The following is a 26,062-nucleotide window of genomic DNA, read 5'->3' as shown; positions in this document are numbered from 1 at the left end:
AGGAGACAATGAGCTACAGTAAGAGCAAGAATAAGCCAAAGACAAACCTAGAGCCACCTAGACAGAGACAAAGACAGAAATAGAGAAAGACTGAGGTAGAGAGACAGAAAGGGAGAGTAGGAGGGAGGGAGGGAGAGAGAGGCAAGGGAGGAGAGAGAGAAAAGGAGAGATCTTACTTCCCAGTGTTATTAAGTACATGACACATCCAAGGTCACCGAGAATAATGGGTCATTACCAACAATCACATCTGGTTTTGATACTTGCCACCCAGAGGCTGTGACTATATCATGTCCATTTGTTGAAAAGTACAAGTTACAGTTTAACTAATTGAATATCAATTACTCTTTCTATTTCTTCAAGACCTGAGAGATCATACTTTGAGAGGAAGCTATGAAGTTAACCGAGATGCCTCTGAAAATGGCAGCAGCCTTGATCCTGATGCAGCTGAGCATCTACTTTGGTTCTGGGACTGGTGGGAAGATGCTGGTGTGGCCAGTGAAGTTCAGCCACTGGATCAACTTAAAGATAATCCAAATGAGCTTGTGAAGAAGGGTCATAAAGTGGCTGTACTGAGACCTTCAGTTTCCTTTTCTTATGAGATTGAAAATACATCTGCTATTGAGTTTGAGACATACCCTGGATCATATTCCAGGGCTGATATAGAGGATCTTTTCATGGACTCCATAACTAAGAGCATTTACGAGCTGCCAAAGCAGTCATTTTGGGGATATTTTTTTATGTTGCAAAAATTTTGGTAACATATTCAAAATATTCTGAGAGTCTCTGCAAAGATATTGATTTTTTTTTTTTTTTTTTTTTTGGTTTTTCGAGACAGGGTTTCTCTGTATAGCCCTGGCTGTCCTGGAACTCACTTTGTAGACCAGGCTGGCCTCGAACTCAGAAATCCGCCTGTCTCTGCCTCCCGAGTGCTGGGATTAAAGGCGTGCGCCACCACGCCCGGCTAAAGATATTGATTTTAATGAAGAACTTATGACAAAGATTATTACAAAACTTATGATGTCATCCTGGCAGATCCCTTCATGCCCTGTGGTGACCTGCTGGCCGAGATCCTCAAGATCCCCCTTTTGTACAGTCTGCACTTATTTCCTGGCTCCATTTATGAGAAGTACAGTGGGGGACTCCCACTGCCTCCTTCCTATGTGCCGGCTGCCATGTCAGAACTGAGCGACAGGATGACTTTCATGGAGAGGCTGAGAAATGTCATCTATGTGCTCTGTTTAGACTTTTGGTTTCAAATGTTTAATGAGAAGTGGAATCAGCTTTACATTGAAGTATTAGTTGGTGCCCTGTTCTGTTGGCATTTTTGCATGCTCATTTTGCTGTCATTGAAGCTTACCTTGACAGAACAGGATTGACAACAGAGGATTTGTCTCTCCAAATTAAAATAGTGGCAACCCTGTGAAATTACCTGCCAAATTCAAAGAATTGCAGAAAGGTTTATGTCGCAATGTCAATTGCAAAGCCTTATCTTTTACTTGTAAAAGACACTTCTGAAAGGCACATGCTCACAAAACAAAGCTTTGAGAACTTTTTTAAGAAATTAGTATGCACAACACATTTTCCCTCATGCTTTCCAACAGCAGTCTTACCTGGCAGGTGTCATCACCATCAGCATCACCATCACCATCACCATCATCAACACCATCATCACCATCATCATTATTTTTACTGCCTTTGCTATTATTGTCACAGTATGCACGGGAACAATAGAGTGATACATGGGAGGCTAGTGCTCTGTGTTGCATATGTGGAAGTAAGATTGAACTTTGAAGAGTTTTTCCTTCCACCTCTGTGTGACTGAACTTGACTCCTTAAGGTCACATGGTAAACACTTTTTACCTTCTAATCCATTGTACAAGCCCCTAAAATAGTGGCTTTAAACAACCGCACAGTCTTCATGACTTTCATACTACACAGAGGACTGTACATATTTTTACCATATGTCACGCACTCTGGTGGAGTCATCTTGACAGGCGAAAGCTTGGAAGCTATCTCATGAGGAAAAGAGTTTCACAGAAGTTCCCTCCTGGAGTCTGGCGAAAGCAACACTCTCCAGTTGGGTCAGTTTGACAAGTGGAAGCTTGGAAGCTGCCCACGAGGAAAAGAGTTTTACGGAAATTCCCTCCTGGAGTCTGGCGTTCCCTCTAAACCATAAATTAAATTTCCACTCCCGAGTTAGTCTAGTGTATGGTTCCACGTGCCCTCTATTAAGCATTATAAGTGCCTTTTAAGATTGAATTCTGACATAGCTAAAGCCTCCCCCAGTGTTCCAAGATCCCAGATTACAGCAAGTAGTTTAACCTATTCAGTAACTAATTAAGCATTACAATAGACAGAGCTATTAGCTCAACAGGTCTGCAGAAAGAGCTTGGGAATCTCACTGAGATAGAAATCTTTACTACAGGCTACATTCCATGCCAAGAGCAAGTTGATATACTCTCCTGATAAATGGGGATTCTCCAGACAAGATAAGATTTAACAAGGCTTAGGAATTTAGGGGTCCGTGATACTACATTATTCTTGAGGCCTGCCAAGAGTAAAAACCCCCTGGTGCTATTAACACTAAAGTGTGAAATTCTTGCCTTGCACTAGGCTGATCCTAGGCAGGGCTGCTAATCTCTATGGTAAACATTTATCTAGTTCCTACAAATTCCTTTCGCAGGCATACTCTTGTATCTGGAAAACTTCAATGTACCTTGCCTGATGTGAATTGCAATTCCTGGTATTTTCTATGCTATAAAAAAATCCGATGCTCAACTTGACATTACATTCAGATTCAACACCTCTCCTGTGTGCGTCTGTTTGTCAATTTAATCCTAAGCTTTGCCCACCTGCTCAAGAGACCCGTTCCACGCAGACACAGGAACCCAGAGGGTCTGCGGCAACCATATGTATAAACACATTGAGGACTTTTTATATAAATAAATTTTCTCATTTATGGTTTAAAAGATCTTCCCTTTTAACCTACTAAATTTGTGCATAGCTGTGCATATGCTATCTCTTCTCTATATATAGAAAATATGTGAATTCAAACAGTGGGAGAATCTAGTTTACTTATTGAAGTGGGTTGAAATTGTGTTTTAGATGGATACCTTTGAAATATAGACACTTTGGAGACTACCTGCAATGTTTTCAAATGTGCATAATGAACACACATGTCTCTAACCACATTTTAAGGCATGTGTCCTTATAATCAGTAAATAAATTTTTATGTTTATGAATATTGCACATTCAGTCATGAATCAAGAGTAATATCAAAGAACTTAGGCATAGTCAAACTTCTCTTTGGGGCCCGCCAGGGTTACATAGTAAGACACTGTCTCCCTAAAATCCTGAAACAGAAAGCCCTTAAATGTTTGCACTGGGATAGGGTGCACATACCTTCCATCTCTGCAGTTGAGATGAGGAGGAAGAGGATCTAGCATTCAGCGTCCACTGTAACTTCATTCGTATATGAGGAACCACTCTAGGCTGCATCCAACTGTCTCAAAACCAGACAGCACCACATACTCAGTTCATCAATAGGAGCACACATCAGGGTTCCAGCTGTTTCATAGGACATATTACATCTAGAGTTAAAGGGAAAGGTGTTTCCCTGAGTTAGGATTCTGAGATAATAGCATTTGATCGTATTTCAATGGCATATCTCAATATTTAGTGATCATGAATTACCAAGGTGGTGTCTTCTCACAGCAACTCCCACAGTAACTTTATATTAATCTATGCATAAATATAAGAAAAACACATATTACAAATTTTTCAACACACACTTTTTGATATATATCTAAGCCACAAACTGCTAAGTGTCTCTGACTACATTACCAAATGTCTTCCAGAAAGCTACTGGCATAGTCACGTTCACATGACATTTGTTACATCTGCTCTGATTTCTCTTCAGGAAGACCCACAACACTCTTAGAGACTATGGCAAAGGCAGACATATGGCTCATTTGGACATACTGGGATTTGGAATTTCCTCATCCTGTCTTACCAAATTTTGATTTTGGTGGCGGCCTCCACTGCAGACCTGCGAAGCCCCTGCCTAAGGCAAATATATTCCCATTTTCTTGCTTCTGGTGCCTTGCATTTGCAACATGAGTAATTATATTTTATTCCTTCAGATTCTTTGTGTCACACTCAGAATGTCACAGGAATTTAGGTAAATACAACAACCAGCAGAAAGGCCTGAATCTGTTCCATTACAGGAGTCTGCATGTCCTTTAAGGACCCTGTGGACTTTTAAGGACAGGGACAGATAAGACTACTAGTGAACACAGAGAAACTATCAGTGATTCAAGCAGCCCATACAGGAAGTAACAGGTCCACCCTGTGGATAAGCACACAGAGAGTATACAGGGAAACACAGTGTGCACATGCTCACACAGGAGAACCAAGTGTTCTACCTTCAAGAGTTGCTATGAGCAAATAACAGGACTATTTGAATGTTACAGTGAGGCAAGACCATTTTGAGTTGCAGTAAAATAGGAGTCAAGATATGGAGCAAGATCAGATGCACAGCTTTGCTCATTTAAGAAAGCTCATTATCTCCCTGGTTTCTAAAACCAGCTTGTAGTTAAAGTCTGCAAATGAGTTCTGTAAGTACACAAGAGGCATTTCCCTGCAGGAACAGAGGCATGTGATATGATTTTAATTAACATGACACTTCATGATGCAAGGCAAGTGAAACATTTTTCTACTCTAGTAAGGGAGTCCTCTGGAGAACCCACCTTTACTTCTACAATGACAGCAATATCATATTATGTTACACAAAAGATGACATGCCTTTTTCTAATCCAGTTGGCATGTGTATAGTTACAGAGATCTTGAAAATCACAGGGATAATTCCTAAGTTCTTTCAGGCCAGCAGTGTTTACAGGAGACTCCATTTTTACTGTAAGGGAATGGCAATGCCAACAGGAGAGGGAGAAGGGAGATACAGAGTGAGGACATGAAGGATATGCAGAGACTGAGGTCAGTAGGGGAGAGTTGGCAAAACATGCCCGGTGCTGTTGAAAGAAAACAGAAGGAAGGGTGTGGGAGGGAAGCCATGTGATATTTAGAATTAATGAAGAGTGGATTGAGGTTACAGAAACAAGTTTTCAGCCCTAGTCAATAACTGTTGATTCCTTTTGTCCTTTGTAGTGGGAATTGTTGTTACTCAGAACCAACTGTTTCATATTATTAGATATTAAAATAGTTCTGTGCAATAAAAACAATACATGTTTGACAAAGTATATCAACCATACACAAAAAAATGCACATGTTTAAATTGACTGTGTATTTGAGAAAGGCATAAAGAGAAATATGGAGTGTTCTGAAACTAAAGAACTGATAACTCTTCAATACATGGAATGTGTTGTTTACCTTGATTTGACCATCCATCATGAAAATGAAAACAAATTTCATGAACTTATTTGATGTCTGAGAGGATGAAATTCTTTTAAAAATTAGAATTAATTTTGAGGTCCATGAATTCCATTCCTGATTATGCATGTAGAGGAACTAAATGAAGGTTCTCAATGGTACACAGTAATTTAAGGATGATCAGAGCATCACTCTTCCTCAAGGAAGAAGAGTGGATTGCATGAGAAGGAACCTCATAAGCCCAGATTTAAATGCTTGGTTCCCAGTTGGTGAACTACTTAATAAGGATTAGGAGATATAGCTTTGTTGGAGATAATGTGTCACTGGAGATGGACTTTGAGGTTTCAAAAGCCTAAGCCATGCCTGGTCTCTTTTTCTCTACCTGCACATGTGAATTAGGTTGAGATCTGAGCTATGATTCCAGTGACATGCCTGCCTACCTGCCTGCCTGCCATGGTACTAGCCAACCATATGTTAGTAGATTAAACCTCTGATACAGCGAGCAAGCCTCCAATTAAATACTTTCTTTTATAGGTTACTTCAATTATGCTGTTTTGACCCAGTGCTAGAAGAGTAAATAAGAAACAGGGAAGCAAAATTGCTATAACTAGAAATGTTAATAAATAAATATGTAACTGTATATGTGTGTTTCTATATGTATATATTTAAATATTTACATATTCATTCATGCACATATACATATATTTGCATACAGTCCATTTAATATGTGTAAATATACATATGTATGTGTATATATGTATTTAGATAGATAGAGATAGATATATGTAGTGTATATATGTATATGTGTGTGTACAAGCACAAAGGAGTATCCAAACCTTTAAAACCAAGGGTTTACCTAATAATTCCACCACAGAACTCCTAAACCTGATAAACAGCTTCAGTGAAGTAGCTGGATATAAAATTAACTCAAACAAGTCAATGACCTTTCTCTACCCAAAAAACAAACAAGCTGAGAAAGAAATTAGGGAAACAACAAATTTCTCAATAGTCACAAATATTATAAAATACCTTGGCATGACTCTAACTAAGGAAGTGAAAGATCTGTATGATAAAAACTTCAAGTCTCTGAAGAAAGAAATTAAAGAAGATATCAGAAGATGGAATGATCTCCCATGCTCATGGATTGGCAGGATCAACATTGTAAAAATGGCTATCTTGCCAAAAGCAATCTACAGATTCAATGCAATCCCCATCAAAATTCCAACTCAATTCTTCAACGAATTAGAAAGAGCAATTTGCAAATTCATTTGAAATAACAAAAAACCTAAAATAGCAAAAAATATTCTCAAGGATAAAAAAACCTCTGGTGGAATCACCATGCCGGACCTAAAGCTTTACTACAGAGCAATTGTGATTAAAAAAGGGGGGGGGGGCATGGTACTGGTATAGCGACAGACAAGTAGACCAATGGAATAGAATTGAAGACCCAGAAATGAACCCACACACCTATGGTCACTTGATCTTCGACAAGGGAGCTAAAACCATCCAGTGGAAGAAAGACAGCATTTTCAACAAGTGGTGCTGGCACAACTGGTGGTTATCATGTAGAAGAATGTGAATTGATCCATTCCTATCTCCTTGTACTAAGGTCAAATCTAAGTGGATCAAGGAGCTCCACATAAAACCAGAGACACTGAAACTTATAGAGGAGAAAGTGGGGGAAAGCCTCGAAGATATGGGCACAGGGAAAAAATTCCTAAATAGAACAGCAATGGCTTGTGCTGTAAGATCGAGAAAAGACAAATGGGACCTCATGAAACTGCAAAGCTTCTGTAAGGCAAAAGACACTGTCAATAAGACAAAAAGGCCACCAAAATATTGGGAAAGGATCTTTACCTCTCCTAAATCAGATAGGGGATTAATATCCAATATATATAAAGAACTCAAGAAGGTGGACTCCAGAAAACCAAATAATCCCATTAAAAAATGGGGCTCAGAGCTAAACAAAGAATTCTTACCTGAGGAATACCGAATGGCTGAAGAACACCTAAAAAAATGTTCAGCATCCTTAATCATCAGGGAAATGCAAATCAAAACAACCCTGAGATTCCACCTCACACCAGTCAGAATGGCTAAGATCAAAAATTCAGGTGACAGCAGATACTGGCGAGGATGTGGAGAAAGAGAAACACTCCTCCATTGTTGGTGGGATTGCAAGCTGGTACAACCACTCTGGAAATCAGTCTGGCGGTTCCTCAAAAAATTGGACATAGTACTACCAGAGGATCCTGCAATACCTCTCCTGGGCATAAATCCAGAAGATGTTCCAACCGGTAAGAAGGACACATGCTCCACTATGTTCATAGCAGCCTTTTTTATAATAGCCAGAAGCTGGAAAGAACCCAGATGCCCCTCAACAGAGGAATGGATACAGAAAATGTGGTACATTTACACAATGGAGTACTACTCAGCTATGAAAAAGGATGAATTTATGAAATTCCTAGGCAAATGGTTGGACCTGGAGGACATTATCCTGAGTGAGGTAACCCAATCACAAAAGAACTCAGATGATATGTACTCACTGATAAGTGGATATTAGTCCAGAAACTTAGAATACCCAAGATATAAGTTACAATTTGCAAAACACATGAATCTCAAGGAGAACAAAAACCAAATGTGGACACTTTGCCCCTTCTTAGAATTGGGAACAAAACACCCATGGAAGGAGTTACAGAGACAAAGTTTGGAGCTGAGACAAAAGGATGGACCATCTAGAGACTGCCATATCCAGGGTTCCATCCCATAATCAGCTTCCAAACGATGACACCATTGAATACACTAGCAAGATTTTGCTGAAAATACCCTGATATAGCTGTCTCTTGTGAGACTATGTGTGGAGAGCCGTGCTGCGAGCAATCACCATTATAAGATGGTGCTGTCCTCCACTGTGCCTAACTAGTAAACAAGCCTTGTACACAGGTGCGAGAGTGAACTCACGCCTAGTAACTGCCCATCTCAGAGTGTAGTAATGGGGTGATAGGCGAGCAACAAATCAGGAGCTAACACGCCACATCAGGTGCTGAAACGTCATGGCTGAGGGCTATATAAGCAACGCCATTTTCTGGGGTCTGGGTCTTCCCTCATGAAGAAGCAATAAAGCTTTCTGCTGTAGAAGATTCCGGTTGTCCAAGTGTGTTCTTGCCGGCAAGAACGATAGCTCAGGACATGTGGTGCCAAGGAACCCAGGAACTTGATACCATCACACCAGTGCAAGGGAGATCCCCCGTTCACGGGGCAGAATCAGAACCGCAGGACATTAAGGCTTTGTAAGGTACGTACAGTCTTGAAATTTCTCCAGAGTTAGATGCCCTTTTGATTGTTTTCACAGTGATTGTTCCTTACCTTTTGGTTTTGTTTTGCTTCCACCGCTAGAACTGCTGACTGGTTCTCAGTCGAGGTCAGGCCTAGACAGTGACCAGTATTGCTGACTGGTTCTCAATTGCAGTCAAGCCTGGACAGTGACCAGTATGGGAATCTCCCACTCTGTAGTAACGGCCTTACAGTCGGTCTTGAAGCAGTGTGGCCTGAAAATTGCCACTAAGGCTAGAGGGATTTGTCAGGTAGATAGACCGTGTGGCACCATGGTATGCTTGCTCAGGGTCATTAACTGTAGCCTCATGGGACAAACTGAAAGGAGATCTAGTTAGGGAACAGCAGAACGGCAAACTTAAAGCAGGGACCATGCCATTGTGGAAACTGGTAAGATCGTGCTTATCAGACAAGGATTGTCAGCAAATGGTTGAAGCAGGGCAGAAAGTTTTGGACGAAATTCAAGACAGTCTATCAGAGACAGAGTGGGGAGAGAGAGTAAGAGTTGAGAGGAAACAAGGTGCACTGAAGAATAAAGGCCTTTCCACGGGCCTTGAGCCTGAGGAAATGAAATATAAGGGGAAAAAATGCCCTGGGAGAGCTTAGAAAAAGGGATGGAAAGGGAGAGAAGAAGAGAGATCGAGCTGGGGAGGCACATAAGGAAAGGAGCCTCTACCCGCCATTAGATGAGTTCAAGGCACTAGCTGTCAGTAGCTCAGAATCGGATAAGGAACTTAGCTCCTCTGAGGAAACAGACTTAGAGGAAGAAGTGGCAGGCTATGAGGGAGAAAGATACCAGCCAGATGAAAGATGAGTTAATCAGTTACAGAATAACATGAAAGCAGCTAGAGACAAATGTCAAATCGCTGTGCAATCTCCAGGCCCTCAACCTCTGAGTCCTAGTGCACCTCCGCCCTATGTGCAGAGGTATCATTCAGACTCATTCATTCCAAATAATGCTTCCCCTGCAAAAATCATTGAGTGGTATCCTAATGCATTTGCTCAACTTGCACTTCAGGGGATAAAAGTAGCCATTACTCATTTTGGGAAAGAACCTCATATGCTAATTATACCTTATACCTCTGCTCAAGTTCAAACCCTGGCAGCAACAACTAATGATTGGGCAGTCTTGGTTGCCTCCTATTCAGGACAATTTGATAATCATTATCCAAAACATCCAATTTTAAAGTTTGCCTTAAGCCAAGACATAGCGTTTCCAGTAGTAACAGCCAAACACCCACTTCCGGATGGGGTAGTAGTGTATACAGATGGATCCAAATCTGGTATAGCTGCATATGTAGTAAATGGCCAAGTAACATCTAAACAATATAATGAGACATCACCCCAAGTTGTAGAGTGTTTGGTAGTTCTAGAGGTCCTTGAAACTTTTCTGGGACCGCTCAATATTGTATCTGATTCCTTATATGTGGTTAATGCAGTTAATACGCTTGAAGTTGCTGGCTTAATTAGACCCTCTAGCAAGCTTGCTCACATTTTTCAGCAAATTCAGTCAGCCCTGTTACATAGAAGACATCTTGTGTTTAGTACTCATGTTAGGGCTCATTCTGGCCTTCCTGGCCCCATGTCTCATGGAAATGACTTGGCAGACAAAGCCACTAGAATTGTGGCTACTGCTCTATCCTCGCACGCAGAGGCTGCAAGGGAGTTTCATAAACGCTTCCACGTGACAGCTGAAATATTATGCCGCCGTTTCACTTTAACCAGGAAGGAAGCTCATGACATTGTCACCCAATGTCAAAACTGTTGTCAATTTCTGCCTACTCCTCATGTAGGGGTAAACCCCCGAGGCATCAGGCCATTACAGGTCTGGCAAATGGATGTCACTCATATTTCCTCCTTTGGAAGAAATCAATATTTATATGTTTCCATTGACACCTGCTCTGGTGTTATGTTTGCTATACCTTTAACAGGTGAGAAAGCCTCTCATGTTATACAGCACTGTTTAGAAGCTTAGAGTGCTTGGGGCAAGCCCACAATCCTTAAAACTGATAATGGGCCAGCATATACCTCTACTAAATTTCAGCAATTTTGTCATCAAATGGATGTCACTCACCTGACTGGCCTTCCTTATAATCCTCAAGGACAAGGCATTGTGGAACTCAAGTCTTATTTTATAAAACAAAAGGGGGGAGTTGATGAGATTCTGCCCTCAGTGCCAAGAGTAGCTGTATCTATGGCACACTTTACACTTAATTTTTTGAATCTTGATGAGCAAGGTCGCTCTGCAGCCGATCAACATAGCTCAGACCCTGATAGACCAAAAGAAATGGTGAAATGGAAGGATGTCTTATCTGGTCTGTGGAAAGGCCCGGATCCTATTTTGATAAGATCCAGGGGAGCTGTTTGTGTTTTTCCACAGAGTGAAGACAACCCATTTTGGCTGCCGTAATGACTCACTCGCAAGACAGTAATCAAGGATGGTGTGGAAGATGCTGACCTCCCGAGGACTGCTCCTGATCCTGACAATGCTGAACTTGTCTCAGGTTCCTAGTACGATGGGCGAACAGAGATGGGCCATTCTCTCGATTTTCCCTAAACCAATGCCAGTTAGCCATGATGCTATAGTTTTTCCAAAATTCTTTACTACTAATAAAACATTAGATTTACCATATCTACCCTATGATCCTACCCGAGCACCATTAGGAGAAAATCGCTCTTTATTAGAACACGGTTCTTTATGTTTTCAAATTAATGGACCAGGAAAATGTATTAACCTCACAGCCTGAGCTTTGGGGATGTTTAATGAGCACCGAGGAGGTTGGGTGAGCACAACCCAAGATACTTCCAATGCAGATATAACCTTTACAAATCGGACCTTCTGGCAGGAGGCAATTTGGGTTAATGGTACATTTCTACCACCTAACTTTTCAGACAAAGAACGTCCCCCCAACCAAAAATAGCCCCTCATTGTAGCTTGGAAGATGAAGGGCTGATCCTGTCTTGGTCTGATTGTCAATCCTCCATCACTCGTTGGGCAGATCAGAGTAAAACCTTTTCCTTTTCTCCCAACATGATGGCTGACCCAGAGAAGGAATTTGTTATGAAAAAGGGACTTTTCATACAGGACTTTAGAATGCATCCCTTTCACAAGTGGGTGCTTTGTGGAGTCAATGGCAGTTGTACAGAACTTAATCCTTTGATCTTTATCCAGGGAGGAGCAGTTGGAAAGGCTTCTTTTACTGGCATCTCAAGATTTGCTCAGTATTGGGGAATACATGCTGCCTCCCTGGACTCTTATGGATATACAAATACCAGTGTAGAGATCACTGGGTTCAATAAAACTTTGGTAAACCAGATAAATTATCCACCTACCTCAGTCTGTGTTTACCCCCCTTTCTTGTTTATTCTTTCAAATGATTCATTTGAAGTCTGTTTCAATGATTCTTGTTGGATTTATCAATGTTGGGATGTAACAAAGGACACCCGTGCCATGGTGGCACGGATCCCACGTTGAATCCCTGTTCCAGTGGAAACATCCTCCACCTTATCCCTGTTTCGACAAAAAAGAGATTTTGGCATTACTGCTGCCTTAATCATAGCAATTTCAGCCAGTGCAGCTGCTGCTACAGCTGCAGGGTACACTATGGCTAGTACGGTTCAATCAGGCACAAAATTAAATCAGCTTTCAGCAGATCTGACTGATGCCATCACTGTCCAAACCTCTGCTAGTACCAAGTTAAAGGGATTTTAAATTAAATTTAAATTAAAGGGATTTTGAATCAGCACCTTGACCTGGCAGAGGAACAGATAGGCGTCCTATACCAGATGGCCCAGTTGGTTTGTGAAAGAAAATTGGGCACTCTGTGTATTACCAGTGTACAATATGAAAATTTTACTCATGCAGCTAATCTGTCTAGACAGCTTTCCTTGTATCTTGCAGGAAATTGGTCCGAGGGGTTTGATGAGACTCTTGAGGCCCTGAGGATGGCAGTTTTAAAGATCAACTCAACACGAGTGGACCTGTCATTGACAGAGGGCCTCTCCTCCTGGATTTCATCTGCATTTTATTATTTTAAGGAATGGGTGGGGGTAGGTTTATTTGGTGTTGCCACCTGCTGTGGACTTGTGTTCATGCTCTGATTGGTTTGCAAGCTCAAAACCCAACAAACAAATGACAAGGTTGTGATAGCTCAAGCACTTGCTGCCATTGAGCAAGGGGCCTCCCCCGAAATCTGGCTATCTATGCTCAAGAATTAGTTGATATTGGTGGCTTGCCTCTTTTGTAGAGTTCGACCCTAGGTCATTTAGTAGTTACTGTCACATAGCACTGCGGTATCCAGGGACGGCAACTTTCCTCATTCACAGATCAACCTAAGATACGGGGCCCAGTGGCGATAGGGTTACCCTATGACAGGAAAGGCTGTGACATTAGAGGAACGACCTAAGACAGGAGCCACAATGGATGGGCATAATTACACAGATCTAGTCCAGCCTCATTTTAATAAAATAAAAAGGGGGAGATGTGGAGAGCCGTGCCGTGAGCAATCGCCATTATAAGATGGTGCTGGCCTCCACTGTGCCTAACTAGTAAACAAGCCTTGTACGCAGGTGCGAGAATGAACTCATGCCTAGTCACTGCCAATCTCGGAGCATAGTAATGGGGTGATGGGCGAGCAACGAATCAGGAGCTGACACGCCACATCAGGTACTGAAACGCCATGGCTGAGGGCTATATAAGCAACGCCATTTTCCAGGGTCTGGGTCTTCCCTCCTGAAGAAGCAATAAAGCTTTTTGCTGCAGAAGATTCCGGTTGTCCGAGTGTGTTCTTGCCGGCAGAACGATAGCTCGGGACAACTATGCCGGGGCCTAGCAAACACATAAGTGGATGCTCACAGTCAGCTATTGAATGGATCACAGGGCCCCCAATGGAGGAGCTAGAGAAAGTACCCAAGGAGATAAAGGGATCTGCAACCCTATAGGTGGAACAACATTATGAACTAACCAGTACCCCAGAGCTCTTGACTCTAGCTGCATATGTATAAAAAGATGGCCTACTCGGCCATCACTGGAAAGAGAGGCCCATTGGACTTGCAAACTTTATATACCCAGTACAGGGGTACGCCAGGGCCAAAAAGTGGAAGTGGGGGGGAGGGTATGCAGTAATTTTGGGATAGCATTGGAAATGTAAATGAGGAAAATACCATATATATATATATATATATATATATATATATATATATATATATATATATATAAAACCTAGAGTCTACAGACACATGGCATGACCTTAATAAGTGTACACTAAGTAAACTGACCTACCAAGCAAAAAAGAAAGAAAATAAGAATATCTTATGTAAAAAACGTACACTAGTTGAAATTATGGAAAGAAAAAGCAAACGTTTGGTTGCCATACTAAAAAGGAAGGAGGAGAAGAACTTTGGAATTAATTTCTAAAACTCTTGTCTTTCAAGATGAAAACAACCCAAGGCAATCTTATGACTATGAGAACTGTAACGTGTGTACAATTGGTTACAAGTGTACATCTTATACATGGATGTGACACTCTTATGAACATTTCTGAAAGTCTGTGGTATGTTTCTTTCGATGTAGAAGTCTGTTTCTATGCAAGACGTTTGGTGGTGCTGCTCTTTGTGATGGTATGATACTTCATTAACAGGACATAGAAGATTTCATCCAGTTATCTACAGAACATGGTGTTGTGGTTTTTTCCCTGAGGTCCATGGTGGGTAGCATAACAGAAGAAAGGGCCAATGTGATTGCAGCAGGCCTTGCTCAGATTCCACAGAAGGTGAGTTACAGTGATGCATCAGTGATACAGCCTCACTGAGATGGTCATATGCTCTTCTAGATCTGATTTCAGATGCCTCCCGTGTGAAACTGAACTTGTCCTGATGACACAAATACACATTTACAATACATATGAACAGACACACATACACATACACATACACATACACATACACATACACAAATACATATATGCAGGGAGAGGGGGAGGTCTTTTGGGGTTTGTGGAGGAGAAACTAGAAAAGAGGATAACATTTGAAATGTAAATGAATAAAATAACCAATAAAAAATGAAAAAAATAAGTTTAAACAAATGAAGTAAACTAAACAAATATTGTATGAGCCTGTTTTTAGGTTTCTACTCTGTCATTTCAGGAAATTTAACCCAGAATTCTCGAGGAACCCACGTTCAAAGAAATTGAGTTGTTTTGTAAAACTTATATTGGTGTGCCCACCTCGGCCAGCAAGGAAGACACAACACAGTAGAATTCTTCTTAAGAGCCTTTATTGCAGGAACGCCTCGATGCTGCTACGGGGGACCCCAGACACCCAGGGAGCACTGCTTATATGCACCCCAGCACAGGAGAAGGTTCCGTGGCCCCCTAGGATTGGTCAGTCTGCCGGCACCTAATTTGAATGCACCCGCTCAGGAGGGGTTGGCGCCAGATTCGGACTAGCGCCTGCACAGTGGTGTTGTTTACCACAAAGGCACGCCAGAAACCAGTGCTATCCTAGAGTTGGCTTCCTACATCTCCCTCTTTTTTGTTTAATAAAATGAGGCTGGTCTAGGCCTGGGCAAATATGTCCATCTGCCATGGCTCCTGTCTTAGGTCCATCCTCTAGCATCACAGCCTTACCCATCATAAGGTTACCCTATCGCCTCCAGGCCCCTTGTCGTAGGTTGGTCTGTGCATGAGGAAAGTTGCCTGTCTCTGGATACGGTGGATCTGTGTGACTACAACTGCCAAATGACCTAGGGTGAACTCTTAACATTTAAAGAGGCCAGCCAAGTATTGGGAGATGTGCCATCTTCAATTGCCAACAAAGCCTGGTAGACCACTGCTTTATGCTGAGCATGCTCTCTTTTTAGTCGACACAATAGCCAGATGCAGAAGACACACCCCAGGAGGACCACTGCTCCCCAGGCCAACATTCCTGCCCACTCCTTAAAAAAGAAGAAGTCATTGGTGATCCAGGAGGTGAATCTCCCAGGGTGACAGGGTCGAGTCTAGTGCCGTTGAGTTTGGCAATCTGGAGGAGCAACTTTCTGGACAGCTGCTCTGCCTTGACTGACCAATTTCCTTTAAGATAAGCAATTTTCGTGTCAGCCTTTCTGGTACCCAAATCGCATGTTCTTTATCCTGTGGAAAAACACAAACAGCTCCCCTAGATCTCGAAATAACAGGATCTGGGCCATACCATTTACCAGTTAAGACATCTTTCCATTTTACATCATGTTGAATTACAGGCGAGGTCATGGCATGCCTGTCTGCAGCCGAGCGACCATGATCATCCAAAATTTAAAAATTTAAGGTAAATAAAGCTAAAGATAATTGTTCTTTGGGTGCTCGTCTGTAGGCAATTCCCTCTTTTTGTTTTTGTAACAGTTCTTTCAAGGTGCGGTGTGCTCTTTCCACAATACCTTGGCCTTGTGGGTTATAGGGAAGGCTGGTGGTATGACTAACTTGCATAGTTTCGCAGAAGACTTGGAAGGATGTTGATGTATATGCAGGTCCATTATCAGTTTTTAAATTAGCTGGTTTTCCCCAAGCTGCCCATGCGTCTAAGCAATGGCTAATAACATTGCGGGGTTTTTTTTTCACCAGACATAGGGGAGGCATACATGATACCTGAACAGGTGTCCATAGAAACATGGACATATTTTACTTTTCCAAAAGCTGGAACATGTGTAACATCCATTTGCCATATTTTTAAAGGGATCAATCCACGAGGGTTAATCCCAACATGGGGAGGGTGATGAAACTGCACGCATTGTGGGCATTGCAATAAAACAGTTCGGGCTGAGGCCCGGAAAATATTAAATTTTTGCTGCAATGTGGCAGCGGGGACATGATACAATTGATGAAAACCTTTTGCAAGCTCTAATGGAGTAACATGAAAAATGAATTCCATACGAGTACTTGCATCTACCAGGGCATTCCTTTCAGTCATAGGGCCTGGCAGAGTAGAATGAGCCCGAATATGCTGAATAAAAAATTTACTTTTCCTATTCCAAATCAAGTTTTGTAATTCTAACAAAATGGCACATATGGGGCTGGTAGATTTGATGGGTCCTGCAACTTCCAATGCTTTTACTGCATTCACTACATATGCTAAATCAGACACTAAATTAAAGGAAATTTCAAACCTCTTAAATACTTCTAATACTATTTTACATTCAACTATTTGTGGGGTGCCAGGATCATATTGAAATAAAACAGGGTTTTGAAAATTAACCACATAAGGGCCAACACCTGTTTTAGAACCATCTGTATAAATATCCAATGCACCTGGTATGGGTTTAGATGCCGTAACCTTTGGAAAAATCACTGGATGTTCAGTAAAAAATTGTAATAAAGGATCTTGAGGATAATGATTATCTAATTCCCCATCATAACTACAACGCAACAGAGCCCATTCATCAACTAAAGAGCTCAGGGTCTGTATTTAGTTAGCATTATATGGTGTAATAATTTTTTGAGGGGGGGGGCTCCAAAATGTTGAATGCATGACTTAACGTCCAAGATTGCTAAATGGGCTACACAGCGGTGAGATAATATTCAAGAGTTTTATTAGGAGACACATGAGGATAAATCCACAATAGTGGACCTGATTGCCACAATACTCCTGTCGGTTGGCGAAACGTCTTCAGGACGCAAAAATATATGTCTTCTCCTTCTTTCCATCTACATAATTTAGCTTTTACTAAGCACCTCTCTACCTTTCCTAAGGCAACTCAGGTCTCAGAAGTGAGGGCACGGGGGGGGGGGGGGGTGACAATTGAGGGTCACCTTTCAGCATATCAAAGAGTGGAGTTAATTCAGAATTGGGTAGCCTCATATATGGGCGTATCCAATTTATATCACCTAACAATTTCTGGAAATCATTTAATGTTTTTAAATGATCTTTGCACAATTCTACCTTTTGAGGTGTGATGGAATGTGGAGTAACTCGGGTGCCCAAGAATTCTCCTAATTTTCCCATTTGAACTTTACCAGGTGCTACAAACAATTGTTTTGATTCTAATTCTTTTACTAACTTTATATAAGCTTTATCTAAACTCTCCTTATTCTTGGAGGCAAGGAGGATATCATGCATATAATGCACTCTCCTCAATTTTGGAAATGCATCACGGACAGGCTGTAAGGCTTCTCCTACAAAAAGTCGACACATAATAGGACTATTGGCCATGCCTTGAGGTAAAACGACCCACTGATACCGTTTATCAGGCTCTTCATTATTTACAGAAGGGAGAGTAAAAGCAAAGCGCTCGCTATCACACAATGCAAGGGGAATAGAAAAAGAAATCCTTAATATCAATTATTATTATAGGCCAATCAGCAGGCAGGCTAGAGAGCAGGGGCAGGCCTCTTTGTATTGGGCCCATAATTTGCATTTGATTATTAATAGCTCTAAGATCACGTAAAAGCTTCCATTTACCTGATTTTTTCTTGATTATAAATATAGGGGTATTCCATGGTGACTGGGAGGGTTTAATATGTCCTAATTCCAATTGTTCCCTTACTAATTCCCTGACTGCTGCCAATTTTTCAGAGGAAAGAGGACATTGAGGAACCCAAAGAGTTTTCCAAGTAATAGGTATACTGCCCTCAATCGCCCCTAGGAAAAACCCAGTACTTTTTTATCTAGTTTAAACTTGGTTGGTACTGGCATAGTACTGCCTTGTAATGACTTTCCCAATCCTTTACCTGGAGTATAGCCCATACTAGACATAATTTCTCGGGTTTGTGGGTAATACTCATTAGTTAATCTAAGATCCATCTTGGTTAAGACATCCCTGCCCCATAGGGTCACAGGTATGTCCACAATGTAGGGGAAGAATTTTCCCGACTTACCTTCCTCATTTTTCCATGTCAATGCCTTAGTACTAATAAGAGGGACAGTCTCATAACCCAGACCATGCAGGCTTTGAGATGATGTCTGCAAGGGCCATTTTGACCGCCAATCATGAGTGGAGATAATACTGCGATATGCACCAGTGTCTAATAATCCTAAAAAGGATCGTCCTTCAACCTCTAAAGCTAACATGGGGCAATCTAATTCCATTGATAAGAAAGTGAACCGAAAACCTGTAGAACCTAGTCTGCTCTCTCCTCTTATTTTATTATTTGCTGGGAAATATTTATGTAAACTAGGTAATAGCAACAATTGAGCAATTCTATCTCCTGGGGAGATAGCTGAGATGCCAGCAAGGGAGGCTACCAAAACCTTTACAACTCCAGTATAGTCAGGATCAATCACTCCAGGGGTTATCTGTAATCATTTTAAAGCAGAAGATGAGTGGCCAAGCAATAGTCCTACAGTATCTTTGGGAAGGGGGCCTTTAAAATCAGTATCTATGGGCTGTACCCCCATCTGTGAGGTTAATATGAGTCTGGTGGTGGAGTGGAGGTCCAATCCTGCAGAGCCAGTAGTGGCTCTCCGTGGTCTCTCAGATGAAGGAGAGACAGCCAAGGTTTCTTCTGGTCTTTCTGAAGAGCCCCATATATTTGAGGGGCCTAGGGACGTGGGCCCCATTGTCCGTTTTTTGGCCTGGTGCCACCATATCCTGCTTGTAATGGTCAGCCTTCTATATCCTTTGTAGATCTGCATTCATTAGCCCAATGTTTTCCCTTACAACATTTATGGCATAAGCCTGGCTGTCTAGGTTTATCTAATGTGGCCTGTTTTTCATTTTCAGGGCAGTTTCTTCTAAAATGTCCTCTTTGGCCACACTTATAACAAGTATCATTATTAGATCTACCCAAATGTACTACAGCTGCCGCCAGTCCTGCATTGGGCCCCCTAGTTCTCTGCAAACCTTCATCCATACTTCTAAACCTTTATGTTTATAGGGTGTAATGGCTGCTCTGCATTCCTTAGTGCATTGTTCATATACTAGCTGTTTGACTAAAGGCATAGCTGTATCAGGGTCTCCAAAGATTCTAGTAGCTGCCTCAATGAGGTGTGTTACAAAGTCTGAGATTGTTTCTGTGGGACCCTGCAAGATTTTTGTAAGATTGCCTGAGACTGCGCCTTTGTTCAGCAATGCCTTTCAGGCGTTGGTAGCTACCTCATTTATTTGGGCGTAGACAGCTTCAGGATAATTTGTTTGATCTAAAGCAAAACGTCCTAAACCCAGAAGCATGTCTGCATCCCAATGTCTCTAAGGATCTTGTCCTGTGGCTAAATTGGCAGCTGCCTGACTATTTGCATATTCATAAATCAAGGACTTCCAGTCTAAATATTTCCTGGACGACAAACAAGCCTGAGCCACATTATTCCAGTCCCCAGGGGTGAGGTAATATCTGGCAAGCGCCTCAATTTGTGCAACCACAAAAGCTGCACCCACCCCATAAGTACGGACTGATTCTGCCAGTTGCTTAATTGTTTTGAAATCCACTGGCTCATGATACTGTTGCCCTTGGCCATCAGCAAAAACAGGGAAACTTAGACCAACTTTTTTCCAAACCACCGGACAGAATGAGGTACCTGGTTTAGCAGCCCTGGCGGGCTCCTTTTTCTCTGTATAATTAGGATTGAAAGGCGGAGCTGTTGGCACTTTCGGTTTTATTCTTTTTTTCACCGATACTCCCTTTTTCAATGGGTTGGCTCTATATGGCCAATCTGATTCATACCGATCCCTCTCATACCGAGCTGCCTCTTCTTCTAGGTCAGCTTCATCATCCTCACTAAGCTCCGAGCTACTGGAGTCAGAACTTGATAGACTTAGCAATAAGTCTTTTAAAGAGGGATATATTTTTGCTATTTCCTTTTCTTTATCACTGTTTCCTTTTCCTTTTGTATTTGTCTTTTCTCCCTTCTCTTTTCCTTTTTCCTTTTCACCCCTTTTCCTTCCTTTGCTCATACGTTCCTTATCTTCCTCTAACATGCTTTCTTGGTGTTCCATAAGAATTTTCTTATCTGCCTTAACTGCTTCTATCAAACAAAAGCAGAGGCCATAAATTACAAAAAATGAAACAACAACGATAAGAGCTACCCACACTGGGTCCACGGGCGAGAAAAACATATCCCCCCTTTTAACAGGGGATCAATTTGGGAGACTTACCTGTACCACTGTTCCCTGGCTAAAAAGTTCTGAATCCACATTGCCCTAGGGTCCCCTTATGAGACTCCAGTTGTTGCGCCCACTTCGGCCAGCAAGGAAGACACAACACGGTCGGATTCTTCTTAACAGCCTTTATTGCAGGAATGCCTCGATGCTGCTACAGGGGACACCGAGCACCCAGGGAGCACTACTTATATGCACCCTAGCATAGAAGAAGGCTCCGTGGCCCCCTGGGGTTGGTCAGTCTGCTGGCACCTAATTTGCATGCACCCGCTAGGGAGGGGTTGGCGCCAGATTGGGGCTGGCGCCTGCGCAGTGGTGTTGTTTACCACAAAGGCACACCAGAAACCAGCGCCATCCTAGAGTTGGCTTCCTACATTATATGAATCTCCCTGAAGCATTACCTTTTGTTTATGGTATAATCGTATTCTTATCCTTTTTTCCTAATCTATCGTGTCAGGAAATTTAACCCAGAATTTCTGTGGAGCCCACATTTGAAGAAACAGAGTTCTCTTTCAGGACTTTTTCAAACCTGCCCCCCCCCTAATATTATTTTTATGTTGTATCTAACCTGTATCTGCCATTGGAGGCAGAAGCCTTTCTTTCTGCCTCCCTCCAGTACATAGCAGCAGACTCCATCCATAAGCTGAGGCTCCCGATTTTTTTGTTTAAGGTTCTCCTGCTTTAGGCAACACATAACTCCTCCTCTCACAGAGAAACTGCATTTCACCTCATTCCTCCTGACACACACACAACACACACAATGCATACTCCTGCACACACACACAAAACCTCAATACCTTGTATGTAAATAAAAGTAATTCCTTATGTTAAAATGGAATTTCTAATATAGTCATTTGATTGTTATTCTTTTATCTTATATTGTTTACTCATTATTATTATTATTACTATTATTAAAGATGCCAGTTCATTTTTCTCAGTAAAGCAGAGAGAAAGGATGTGAACTTTGATGCAAGAGTAGGGTAGCAAGACCTAGGAAGGGATTTGGGAGAGCAAACCACAGTCAGAATTTATTACATTAAAATTGTCTTTCTAAAGAGGCAAAAAGAAAAGAGAAAATATGTATATTTCAAAAATGGGGTGGGGTCCTGCAGAAGTGTGAAGAATATTTGCATCCTTGCTGTAGTAGTTCTTCATGGTTCCTATCAATCATCCTCAGGCCTGGCTCCTTCACAATGGGCTTTGCTCTCCACTGTGTCTTGATCTCTTGTGAATTCTAGCATGAATAACTTGACATTTGCCCAAAGGAATAAGAGGCTAGCTTCTCCTTAACAGGTTCTGTGGAGATTTGAAGGCAAGAAGCCAGAAACCTTGGGCTCCAACACTCGTCTGTACAGATGGATCACCCAGAATGACATTCTAGGTAAGTATCAGGTCACAACTGCAATATGAGGAGTGGCCTGTCAGGAAGGTAAAAGTCAGCACTAAAGCATTTATGACAAATGTGATATAGTCTTCTCAAAAATGGATAAAGCGTTGAATGACTATTCTGTTAACTTTCAAGATGTTGAGAAACCATTTTGATTTCTGCTGTAATTATCTTTCAGGTATATTTAAATCACTTCATGTTTTACTCTCTCTCCTATTTCTATAACTTTACATCTGCCCTTTTCTCTACTGTAGGGTAATTTTAAATGCCAAGGAGATTGGATTTTTTCCATAATTGAGTCTTCATTTATTATGCTCACCCAAAACTGCACAGAAAGAGATGCTGCCTCATGTGACAAAATGTGCTCACTCTCATTGCTTTACCCTGAGCACACAAACCCTACTGCTTGGTCAAAGCCATCTGGGACAGTGACTTCACTGTTTCTTTAGGAGAGCATAGTCTCCTGAACCACAGCCTGAGCTTGCACCCCATGTTTTTCTCCACTGGAGGAGCTCTGCCTGATTTTTGTCCATCACAAAAAAATCCCACTTCCACTCTCCTCCCCATCTATGTGGACTTCACTTGAAGCTCTCCAAACTTGCCTTAAATTCTCACAGGAACAGTAATGTTATCTAGAGTACATTTTACCAAGTCTTGTCTTTATCCTCTGCCTCTCGTTTTGCTTCTCAGACCTACAGTTAATGCTTTCCTTTCTTTCCCGCACCTACTAGGTCATCCTAAAACCAGAGCTCTCATAACTCATGGTGGCACCAATGGCATCTATGAGGCGATCTACCATGGGATTACTGTGGTTGGCATTCCTTTGTTTGGAGACCAATTTGATAACATTGTTTGCTTGAAGACCAAAGGAGCAGATTAGACTGGATTTTCTCACAATGTCTGATATAGACTTGCATACTGCACTGAAGACAGTCACAAATGACCCTTCGTGAGTACTGTGATTTTGTGAAATTATTAGTAATCAAGAAAGGTTCTCTCAAAGGTAATAATACCTTTCCTCTACTCTTTAGTCTGATGGTGAAAAAAAAAAACAAAAACAAAACAAAACAGTAAGACTAAATGTAAAACTTATTTAACCATTATGGAAAGGGCTTAAAATATCAATTAAGACTGCAAACTACATCCATGACTTAATGAAGGAGAAGTTAGTTTAGTATACTTTGATGCTGGGAATTTTCTTCTCTTGCTAAATGAAAGGACACAATTTCCACAAGTAGGTTCAAATCAAGAAAAACTCAATATTTTTAAAACTCTTACTGTTTCTTTAAATAATCCTCACTTACTGCCCAAAGTAGAATTATATATATATATACATATATCAATATATTATGTTATTGTCAAATATGAATACATACAACTTACAGCTCTTTGAACATTTATAATGTCATTTTTATCAATGCTGATAAAATAGTCTTCTATTACAATAAACGATGTAACTTGAAACTCAGTCATTCACTTTCTATACAGAACTATCCTGCTGTCCAGTGGCAGGTTGCATAGGTTAGCTGACCTATCTGCTCCAACTCACTCTCTTCCCAGACACCAGTTACTGGTGGTCTGGCCCAGAACTTGTATAAAATCAAGCTCTGGTAGTTTCCACACAGTGGTGAGAAGGTGCAGTTCTTTCCTTTAAGGCAAAGTTTATGTGATTTAGTATAAATCCTTGAGGTTGTAAAGAAAGGATTTCATTCTTTATCATGGTTGAATAAATAAATATTCAATGATGTTTCCATACCACACTTTAGCTCATCTGTCTTCCAACAATGGACATTGAAGTCTGTTCCTCTACTTCTCATGGCCAGAGCTTCATAGACCATGAACACTAAGATATCTTTTGATATGTTGTTTACTCACTTTACAGAAGATAAACACTGTAGGGTAATTCTGTTTCCAATACGTTCAGCAAATCCATGTTCTTTTTGTAAATGGCCATGTTAAATTTCACTAAAACATCTGCTTATGTAAATAATAAATGCAACCCTTGAATATTGATCACACTGACATCCTGACATCAATCTGGGTTTACATTCTTTAATCAAACAATCGATGCTCACAGATTTTTTTAGTCTGACCTCTACACATACTACATGGGACATGCCATTCCACCCCCACCCAGAACCACAAGCAGATATAATTTGAAAAAAACAGGGGGAAAAAAAGGAGGTGATGAATTCCATTTTTTCCTCTCCCTTATCTTTACTATACTGGTGCCTCTGTAAGAACAATGTGTTGGATTTAGGCCATTGAGTATACTGGGCAAATTATAAAATAGCTGCAACCGAAGCTTATGTCATTTTTTTGAAGAAAATGTCCATTTCTCTTCGCTTACCATTTTTTATGCATTGATAATAGTTTATTTAGATTTCAAAGAAGTTTAACACCATTTCTTCTCAAGGGCATCGACATAATCACCTTCAAATGGCATTGAACGACCTCACTTGCAGTGCTTGGAATGCCTTATGAATACTTCCTATCCTAGAAAGAGTTATTTTCCCAAATGAGTTCTCATTTCCACTTGGATAGAAGTTCTCAAAAATGCCAACCTTCATGCAAACTTGCAAACATACACCAATCAAATCTACACTGCACCTAGTGCGCTACTACTGAATTTATAGAGTCTCATGATACTTTTCTCGAAACAATCATGGGATATATGCACTAAGAAATTAATTGATTTTCAGTGTTGGTGTCTTTAGCTATAAGGAGAATGCCATGCAGTTATCAAGAATTCACCATGATCAGCCAGTGAAGCCCCTGGACAGAACAGTCTTCTCGATTGAGTTTATCATGCATCACAAAGGAGCCAAACATCTGCGTGTGGCAGCCCATGACCTCAGCTGGGTCCAATACCACTCTCTGGATGTGCTTGGGTTCCTGCTAGCCTGTGTGCTGACTGTGATATTTATCCTCAAAAAGCATTGCCTCTTTTGTTGTCAGAGGTTGACTAAAGCTGGAAGGAAGAAGAAAGGGGAGTAGCTGACCTTGGGAAGACTGACACATGGACCTCTCCAGTGCATCACAATAAGGGAGGCAATGATGGTAGGGTCTGTCATCTTGTTACAAGATACTTTTTCAATAATTATGTATCAATCAAGATAGTTTTCACTCCCAGACATTTAACAAGTCTCTTGGAATTAGCACTTCAGCTAAAGATAAAACTGGAAAGGAAAAATAAATAAATAAAGTTAACACAATCAACAAGAGTACATCCAAAAATTATACAAATTCATTTCTGCAACATAAAAGTTAAACCAAAGAATGTTATGACTGAAGGGTTGGCTCCATGGTCTAACCATTTGTCAGACAAGACTTGCTCCTTGATTTGGGATGCCAGGAACTCATATGACAGCCATATCCAGTACCATCTGGTACTGCAGTATAAGAAAACCAAGAGATGTGAAACAGAGCCAGGACAATTATCTGAAGCTCTCAGGTCAACCAGCTGGATTTTCAGCAAGAAATATGTCAGAATGTGGAATTGAACTGAGCATGATGGCACATGTCTTTAATCCCAGCACTTGGGAGGTAGAGGCAGGTGGATTTCTGAGTTCGAGGCCAGCCTGGTCTACAGAGTGAGTTCCAGGACAGCCAGGGCTACACAGAGAAACCCTGCCTCAAAAAAGTAAAAAAAAAAAAAAAAAAAACAAACAAACAAAAAGCCCAGAATGTGGAATTGAAACATCACACTGGAGGGGGTGGTCTGACATCCCATATGTGTGCCATGGCATAACTGTGTCCCACTCACATATTAATAACCACAAGCATGTAAATATACACATATACATAGGATTTAAATACACACACACACCAAATATTTCCAGTGACTAACAGATTGTAGTTATGAGGTTACTGAAAAGCACACTCATATCTTTATGGTT

The 26,062-nt window shown here is 41.2% G+C and overlaps 1 pseudogene; it reads left to right on the top strand.

The window, feature by feature from the left end:
• The first annotated feature begins 405 nt into the window (after positions 1 to 405).
• On the top strand, positions 406 to 25,160 carry LOC110288414 (UDP-glucuronosyltransferase 2B31-like; annotated as a pseudogene).
• The last annotated feature ends 902 nt before the right edge of the window (positions 25,161 to 26,062 follow it).

Source organism: Mus caroli, unplaced genomic scaffold (genome assembly GCF_978045245.1).
Source record: "Mus caroli unplaced genomic scaffold, Mus_caroli_1 scaffold_4, whole genome shotgun sequence".
Classification (NCBI taxonomy): domain Eukaryota; kingdom Metazoa; phylum Chordata; class Mammalia; order Rodentia; family Muridae; genus Mus; species Mus caroli.
The sequence above is the reverse complement of the archived record's forward strand: the minus strand, read 5'-3'. Positions and strand labels throughout refer to the sequence as shown.